This window comes from Ochlerotatus camptorhynchus, unplaced genomic scaffold (genome assembly GCF_037179485.1).
Source record: "Ochlerotatus camptorhynchus isolate MF236.1 unplaced genomic scaffold, CSIRO-AGI_Acam_v1.1 ptg000586l, whole genome shotgun sequence".
NCBI classification, from domain to species: Eukaryota; Metazoa; Arthropoda; class Insecta; order Diptera; family Culicidae; genus Ochlerotatus; species Ochlerotatus camptorhynchus.
In genome coordinates this window covers 102,608-112,176 of record NW_027041066.1, presented here as the reverse complement: position 1 = coordinate 112,176, position 9,569 = coordinate 102,608, and the positions used below count along the sequence as shown (strand labels likewise).

The window sequence follows — 9,569 nt, the reverse complement described above, 5'->3', positions numbered from 1 at the left end:
CTAGCTGGCGTTGCTAGATCGCTGCTCTTCTCTCCATTTACGCTGCAGCTCTGACATAATCTGTGTGACTGCCCTGCTGACGGCATTCCAAGAGTCCTCCTCTCGACACATTTCATCAACGACATTCTCCACGTTAAGGACGGGCATCTCCGTTCGCACAGCCTCGAACCTTGGACAGTCAAAGACCACATGCCCCGGCGTTTCATCGACGTTGCCACACTCCGGACAGAGGGGTGACACTGCGTGTCCGAACCGATGCAGGTATTTCCTGAAGCAGCCGTGGCCAGACAGGAACTGCGTTAGGTGGAAATTGACTTCTCCGTGTTTTCTGTTCACCCAGGTCGAAAGGATCGGTATTAGTCTATGTGTCCATCTACCGTTCTCCGTCGTGTTCCACTCCTGTTGCCACTTAGCCAATGACTCCACTCTCACAACTTTCCGTACTCTTCCGGCTTCTCTCTGCCTGTAGCACTCACTGTCCTCCGCCAGGGTGATGCCGATAGGGATCATACCGGCGATAACGCATACTGCTTCCGACGAGATGGTTCTGTACGCACTCACGACTCGCATGGCCATGAGCCGGAACGTACTGCTCAGTTTCCTTTGGTTCTGCTTCGTTTCCAGCGCTGGAACCCAGGCTGGACCTCCATATCTCAGTATCGATGATGACACGCTGGCCAGAAGACGCCTCTTGCTACTGCTGGGACCAGCGTTGTTCGGCATGATTCTAGCTATCGCGTTGATGGCCTTCGAAGCCTTCTCACAGGCATATTCGACGTGGCTGTTGAAGTTTAGCCGGTCATCGATCATCACTCCCAGGTATTTTAACACACGCTTCGAGGCTATGGTGTGCTCCCCGACGGTGATTTCTGCCCGCTGTACCGCTTTACAGTTACTGACCAATAACACTTCCGTTTTGTGGTGGGCTATCTGCAGCTTCGCTCCTTGCATCCAGTTACCAATCATGTCGATTGCCTCGGTTGACAACACTTCCACCTCTTCCAGCGTCTCGCCTGTTACCGTCAAGACGACGTCGTCCGCAAAGCCAACGATCTCAACTCCTTTGGGCAGTTTCAGCGTTAGCACGCCGTTGTACATCCCGTTCCAGAGCGTTGGACCAAGGATGGAGCCTTGTGGAACTCCCGCTGTGATCCTAATCGATCTCTGTCCCATGTCTGTCTCGTAGACCAGAACCCGGTTCTGGAAATAACTCCTCAGGATCCTGCACAGGTAGTCAGGGACCCTCATTCTATGCAGTGCTTCGGCGATGGCCTCCCAGCTGGCGCTGTTGAACGCATTCTTGACGTCGATCGTTATCACGGCGCAATATCGATCTCCTCTCCGCTTCTGTTTGGACGCCTTTTCAGCTCTCTCGACCACTGTCCGAATTGCATCCACCGTCGATCTCCCTTTCCGGAATCCGAACTGCCTCTCCGACAATCCGTGCTCACTCTCCGTGTATTTCGTCAGCCTGTTTAGGATGATCCTCTCCAAGAGTTTTCCGAGTGTATCCAGCAGGCATATAGGCCTGTATGATGCTGGATCCCCCGGCGGTTTTCCTGGTTTCGGCAGCAACACTAGCTTCTGTATCTTCCACCTGTCAGGGAAGTGACCCTCGTTTAGGCATTTCTGCAGCACCATCCTGAACATGTCCGGGGATGACTGGATCGCCGCTTTCAACGCTACGTTGGGGATTCCATCCAGACCGGGAGCTTTCTTCACCTTCAATCCTTTCGCCACTACTACGAGCTCCTCGTTGGTGATTTCGACGTTATCTCCCTCTCCTTCTCCGTACGGTGTAGGTGGCCAGGTTGTTGGGTCGTGCTTCGGGAAAAGTCCTTCCACGATGACTTTCAGCTTCTCTGGGCACATTTCAGCGGGCATCGTTGGACCTCTGATCTTCGCCATCACGACTCGGTATGCGTCGCCCCAGGGGTTGGCATCAGCGTCTCGACACAGCTCCTTAAAACAGTTCGACTTGCTCTGCTTAATCACTCGTTTAAAAGCGGCCCTGGCCGCTCGAAACACTTCTCTTCGTTCCTCTCTGTCTGCTTCCGTTCTTGCTCTCTGAACACGTCTTCTGGCTCTGAGACAACTAGCGCGGAGAGTACTAAGTGCCTCGTTCCACCAGTAGACTGGACGCCGTCTGTTATTTGGCTCCAGTTTCCTCGGCATGGTCGTGTCACATGCTCTCACTAACGTTTCTGTCAGCTCGTCCGCATTTAGATCTACGGGACTCCCGTCCACACGAAGTGCCTCAACGAACAAATCCTTGTCGAAAGCTTTCGTCTTCCACTTTCGGTCACAAGTTCTCGTCCTCCGTACTGCCACAGTATTCCGTTGACCGATGCCATATCGTATCGCCTGATGGTCGCTATGGGTATATCCTTCGCACACTCTCCAATCCATGTTTGCCATCAGTGACGGACTGCAGAAAGTAACGTCGATAATGGATTCTCGGCCATCTCTGCGAAAAGTGCTGCTGGTGCCTTTATTGGCCAGCATAACTTCCAGTTTTGCCAGAGCTTCCAGCAGACTGTGCCCTCTTGCATTGGAACACCTGCTTCCCCACTCCACTGCCCAAGCATTGAAGTCTCCTCCGATGACTACCGGTCGTCGTCCGACCAGCTCTTGTATGTATGTATGTATGTATGTATGTATGTATGTATGTATGTATGTATGTATGTATGTATGTATGTATGTATGTATGTATGTATGTATGTATGTATGTATGTATGTATGTATGTATGTATGTATGTATGTATGTATGTATGTATGTATGTATGTATGTATGTATGTATGTATGTATGTATGTATGTATGTATGTATGTATGTATGTATGTATGTATGTATGTATGTATGTATGTATGTATGTATGTATGTATGTATGTATGTATGTATGTATGTATGTATGTATGTATGTATGTATGTATGTATGTATGTATGTATGTATGTATGTATGTATGTATGTATGTATGTATGTATGTATGTATGTATGTATGTATGTATGTATGTATGTATGTATGTATGTATGTATGTATGTATGTATGTATGTATGTATGTATGTATGTATGTATGTATGTATGTATGTATGTATGTATGTATGTATGTATGTTTGTATGTATGTATGTATGTATGTATGTATGTATGTATGTATGTATGTATGTATGTATGTATGTATGTATGTTTTTTTTTTTTTTTTTTTTTTTTTTTTTTTTTTTTTTTTTTTTTTTTTGGCAAGGAGGAAACTTTCAAAAAGGCCATCGTGCCACCGCTTGACGACTGGGCGCACAGTCGCGGTGACACGGTGTGTGGGATTCTTACCGCACTAAAACCTCCTTAGACGCCTTGCCCTTTTCCCCCGGAACCACTTGTCGTATTACTTCGGAGGGGGCCGTGCATTACGCACCTCACTTTACCTCAGCTAATTGGCGCTTCCAGTTCGCTGATCGTCTCTCCAATTTGTGAGCCATTTATCTCCCAGCGTCACGTTCTACTCGGTTATCCCTGGTGGTGGATACAGCCTACTCTGACGGAGAGTTCTCCCGGCTTCGGCTTTCAGTTCGCACTTGTGTGAGCACATTACTACTTTCTAGTTGGTCTTCCCGCCATTTTCGCTGCAGCGCTGACATGATCTGCGTTACTGCTCTGCTGACGGCGTTAAAGGTGCCCTCCTCTCGACACATTTCTTCGACGACATTCTCCGTGCTAAGGGCGAGCATATCCTCTCGCACATCATCAAATCTAGGACATTCGAAAACCACGTGCTCTGGTGATTCTTCCACATTCCCACACTCCGGACAGAAGGGTGACGTTGTGTGTCCGAACCGATGCAGGTACTTCCTGAAGCAGCCATGACCAGACAGGAACTGCGTCAAGTGGAAGTTGGCTTCTCCATGCTTCCTGTTCACCCAGGTCGAAAGAGTCGGTATTAGCCTGTGTGTCCATCTACCGTTCTCTGCTGCATCCCACTCCTGCTGCCACTTAGCCATCGACTCCGTTCTCACCATTTTTCGTACTCCTCTGGTTTCTCTCGTCATATAGCACTCGTAGTCCTCCGCCAAGGTGATGCCGATTGGGATCATACCGGCGATAACGCATACTGCCTCCATCGAAATGGTTCTGTACGCACTCACGACTCGCATGGCCATGAGCCGGAACGTACTGCTCAATTTCCTTTGGTTCTGCTTCGTTTTCAGCGCTTCAATCCAGGCTGGACCTCCGTACCTTAGTATTGATGAGGAAACACTAGCCAGAAGACGTCTCTTGCTGCTGCTTGGACCAGAATTGTTCGGCATGATTCTGGCTATTGCGTTGATGACCTTCGTCGCCTTCTCGCAAGCATATTCGATGTGGCTATTAAAGTTTAGCCGGTCGTCGATCATCACTCCCAGATACTTAAGCATGCGCTTCGAAGCAATGGTGTGCTCTCCAACGGTAATTTCTGCCCGCTGCACTGCTTTGCAGTTACTGACCAACATCACTTCTGTTTTGTGGTGGGCTATCTGCAGCTTCGCTCCTTGCATCCAGTTACCAATCGTATCTATCGCCTCAGCCGCCAACATTTCCACTTCTTCCAGCGTCTCACCGGTTACCGTCAAGACGACATCGTCCGCAAAGCCAACGATCTCAACTCCTTTGGGCAGCTTGAGCGTCAGCACGCCATTGTACATTCCGTTCCACAGCGTGGGACCTAGAATGGAGCCTTGGGGAACCCCCGCCGTGATTCTAAGCGATTTCTGCCCCGTGTCTGTCACGTAGACAAGGACCCGGTTCTGGAAATAACTACTTAGAATCCTGCAGAGGTAGCCTGGAACCCTCATTCTATGGAGCGCCTTGGCGATGGCCTCCCAGCTGGCGCTATTGAATGCATTCTTGACATCGATCGTAATCACGGCGCAGTATCGATTTCCTCTCCGCTTCTGTTTGGAAGCTTTCTCGGCTCTGTCAATCACTGTCCGAATTGCATCCACCGTCGATCTCCCTTTCCGGAATCCAAACTGTCTCTCCGACAATCCGTGTTCACTCTCCGTGCATTTCGTCAGTCTGTTGAGGATGATCCTCTCTAAGAGCTTTCCTACAGTATCCAGCAAGCATATTGGCCTATACGATGCAGGATCCCCCGGCGGTTTTCCGGGCTTCGGCAACAGCACAAGCTTTTGTACCTTCCACCTATCAGGGAACTGACCATCGTCCAGACATTTCTGCAGCACCATCCTGAACATGTCCGGGAACGTCTGGATCGCCGCCTTCAACGCCACGTTGGGAATTCCATCCGGGCCGGGAGCTTTATTCGCTTTCAACCCTTTCGCTGCTGCTATGAGTTCCTCGTTGGAGACTTGTTCAACGTTGTCTTCATCTACCTCGCCATATGGTGTAGGTGGCCAGTTCGTTGGGTCATGCTGTGGGAAAAGTCCCTCCACGATGACTTTCAGCTTGTTGTGACACATTTCAACCGGCATCGTTGGGCCTCTGATCTTCGCCATCGCAACTCGGTATGCGTTGCCCCAGGGGTTGGCATCGGCATCGCGGCACAACTCCTTGAAACTATTTGACTTGCTCAGCTTTATCTTTCGTTTCAGTGCAGCCCTGGCCTCTCGGAACACCACCCTGCGCTCCTCTCTGTCTGCTTCTGTTCTTGCTCTCTGAGCACGCCTTCTGGCTAGAAGACAAGTAGCACGGAGGGTGCTAATTTCCTCGTTCCACCAGTAGGCTGGACGCCGCCTGTTCGTTGGCTCCAGTTTTCTCGGCATAGTTGTGTCACATGCCCTTGCTAATAATTCGGTCAACTCATTCGCGCTTAGGCCCGGGACGCTGTTGTCTACCCTTAGAGCTTCGATGAAGAGATCCTTATTGAATGCCTTCGTCTTCCACTTCCGCTCGCTTACTTTCGTCCTCCGCATTTCCACCGGTGTTCGTTCGCCGATACTGTACCGGATCGCCTGATGGTCACTATGGGTGTACTCCTCGCACACCGTCCAGTTCATATTTGCCATTAGCGACGTACTGCAGAAAGTAACGTCGATAATGGATTCCCTACCATCTTTGCGGAAGGTGCTGATGGTTCCTTCGTTGGCCAGACTGACGTTCAACTTTGCCAGAGCTTCCAGCAGGCTATACCCTCTTGCGTTGGTACATCTGCTCCCCCAATCCACTGCCCAAGCATTGAAGTCTCCTGCGATGACGACTGGTCTCCGTCCAATGAGCTCTTCGGTGAGCCCATCTAGCATCTGGTGGAACTGCTCAATTGTCCATCTCGGGGGTGCGTAGCAACTACATACAAAGATTCCATTGATTTTGGCGATCACGAAACCTTCATATGAGCTTGCCACCACTTGTTGTATGGGATACCTGCCCATGACTTGTATGGCCGGCATTCCTGCTCTATCCGCCACCCAGTTACCATTATCGAGAGGGACTCGGTATGGCTCTGCAATGATTGCAACGTCGCACTTTGTTTCCGTTGTTGACTGCCACAACAGTTGCTGTGCTGTGTTACAATGATTGAGATTTATTTTGCTGGCCCACCATCGCCTTCTTGAACTCAGGGCACCTGAAACTTCCCGTCACATGGCCATTTCCGTCCTCCTTTTTGCAGAGCATGCACCTCGGTTGCTTTGTACAGTCTTTTGCAACGTGCCCCTTCTCTCCGCATTTCCTGTATGTATGTATGTATGTATGTATGTATGTATGTATGTATGTATGTATGTATGTATGTATGTATGTATGTATGTATGTATGTATGTATGTATGTATGTATGTATGTATGTATGTATGTATGTATGTATGTATGTATGTATGTATGTATGTATGTATGTATGTATGTATGTATGTATGTATGTATGTATGTATGTATGTATGTATGTATGTATGTATGTATGTATGTATGTATGTATGTATGTATGTATGTATGTATGTATGTATGTATGTATGTATGTATGTATGTATGTATGTATGTATGTATGTATGTATGTATGTATGTATGTATGTATGTATGTATGTATGTATGTATGTATGTATGTATGTATGTATGTATGTATGTATGTATGTATGTATGTATGTATGTATGTATGTATGTATGTATGTATGTATGTATGTATGTATGTATGTATGTATGTATGTATGTATGTATGTATGTATGTATGTATGTATGTATGTATGTATGTATGTATGTATGTATGTATGTATGTATGTATGTATGTATGTATGTATGTATGTACGTATGTATGTATGTATGTATGTATGTATGTATGTATGTATGTATGTATGTATGTATGTTAGACCTGTTCATTTTAAACAAAATGTTCGGAATGTAACGGGTCAATATATATGGTATATGGTGAATTATTAGATAGACATGAACAAAAATCTTGGTTTTACCATAGTAATTCTCATACAAACTTCAAATGGTTTGTGCGATCTCAGTTTCTCACCAAATGGGTTTCAATTTTTAGAGGTTAGTCAGGATCCGATTTGGAATCGGTTAAGTATTGTGGAGCGAAAATTTCAAATTTTGCATCACTCTAATGTACAGTGTGTCTCAAAATTAAGCGTACAGATGTCCTTAAATTTTAGAAAAAAAAAAACAGCTTTAAAAGCACAATTTAAAGGGATCCGTTTCTGAATTTCTGGCTGCTGAATCATCATAAATTTATCTATTATTGGTACAGTATTGGGCTTATTTGGTTGCGTTTATTAAAAATAAGAACTATTTGATAAAAATGCCTTTCCATGAAAAACATTAATATTTTGAAATATAATGATCTAAACTTTTTGAAATTTTGCTCATTTTTAGTCATAATTCATATTCCACTAATTTTACTAAAATTTGTCCACTAGGTAAAAAGTTGAAAATCGTGCGTTTTACTCAAATAAATCTAACTTCATACAGGTTATTCCAATAAAGTCTTAAACTAAAACGATAAATCAATAAACATCTTTTCAACCACCAGCCAAGTTTAAAAAATATATATCTATTCAGAATGTTTCAAAAAAAAGTTCCACTGGGTGTACGCTCAATTTTGCGATACACTGTATATAGAGATTCGCAGAAGCGGCAATTTTGAGCCAACCAAGCTGCGAGAACTGCCAAAATGTGATTAGAATTTTTTTAGAGGATTTCTTATTAAGTTGAAAAGTATGTATGAAATGTCTCTAATGTTGGTCTATGGATCTAAGATTGGGCCCATCGCTAAAAATCTGCTATTTATCAATTTTATCTAGATGAACGCGTTATTGCGACGTTACTAATGGATATTTTTGGTTGCTATTGAAAATTTAGCCGTTTGCTGAATTTATGTATGGGCCCAAATTAGGGACACCCAGGCCGACATTACCTGCAAAATCCACGAGCCCCTCATTTTATCTGTCGAACGTTCATAACGAATCAAAACAAACGAAGTGTAGTAGTAGCATTTCGACTAGAAGAATGGGGTACGTTCATCGGTGTAATCGGGACCGATAGGCAAGTCCAGTGTGATCCAATTTAAAATCGTTAGTTTCCACGCATCATTTTTGCACTTGAAAACAGGCGGCTGCTGTTTCTCAGCAGCAATTACTACATCTCCACTGTTCTTCTCGGTGTCTGGGAACGTCACATTCGTCAGCACCACATCTTCTTCCAAGACCTCAACCGCTCCTCGTTTGGCAATGCACCTCCACGAGCGTATACGTACTGGTCGCTTCCTCATTCCGTTGTTAATTTTCGTTTTTGTACCAACCGGTAACGCCCCGTAACGTGGGTAGATCACCTTTTCGTGGTACGTTACGGGATGTAAGATCTACCACCGATTCCTAGTCTTGTCTACTTCAGACTAGGGAAACAGGATTTTTCAGTTATCAAAGGAACACATCTTAGTCCTTGTTACTTTTTATGCCTTGTTGATAGTGACAAGTCCCCGGGTTGCCTTGACCGAGGATGATCTTGAAACAAGGAAAAAATGAGTTAGTCTTCACCTATGTGATTCCAAATCTTCTATTCATTGTTCCCTAGTTTGAAGTGGTTAAGACTAGGGTTCTGATGCATGGTCATTATCGGTGTCATTGCTTGTTTTTGTTGCTAAGAGATCCAATTTTGATTGACAAAGGAGCGCGCCTTTGGAGGGTGTTCCAACACTCCGAAGGGTATAAATAGCGGGACCTTTCAATTATAGTCGGATCCTTGCGATAAATGCGAGAATGACAACTGTAAAAAAAATCGAATGCTTCATCATTTCTCAATAGTGATGGAGTAATACGACATGCACTAAACTAAGGACACGGGATATACTACAATAGATCAAATTACTGGTCGCAGTGGTTTTATGTCCCGAACAGAGGAAAAAAAAAAAAAAAAACCGGTGGAAACTAAGGATTTTAAATAGGCTCACTACTTGACTAGCCTATTGGTTCCAAGCAAATCGATTAACGTACCCCATTCTAGTCGAAATTCTAGTACTACACTATGTTTGTTTTGAGACGCTATAAAAGTTTGACAGATAAAATGAGGGGTTTGTGGATTTTCCTATGTTTCGAGGGGTGTATCGATTAGCTTGGGGACCGAAGAGGGCCAATTTAAAATCGTTAGTTTC

The 9,569-nt window shown here is 45.4% G+C and overlaps 1 protein-coding gene across 1 annotated transcript in view; it reads left to right on the top strand.

Annotated features, from left to right (window-relative positions):
* mRpS6 (mitochondrial ribosomal protein S6) overlaps positions 1-9,569 on the top strand; it is a 73,402-nt gene that overhangs the window by 8,754 nt on the left and 55,079 nt on the right. The gene's annotated exons all lie outside the window — the stretch shown is intronic.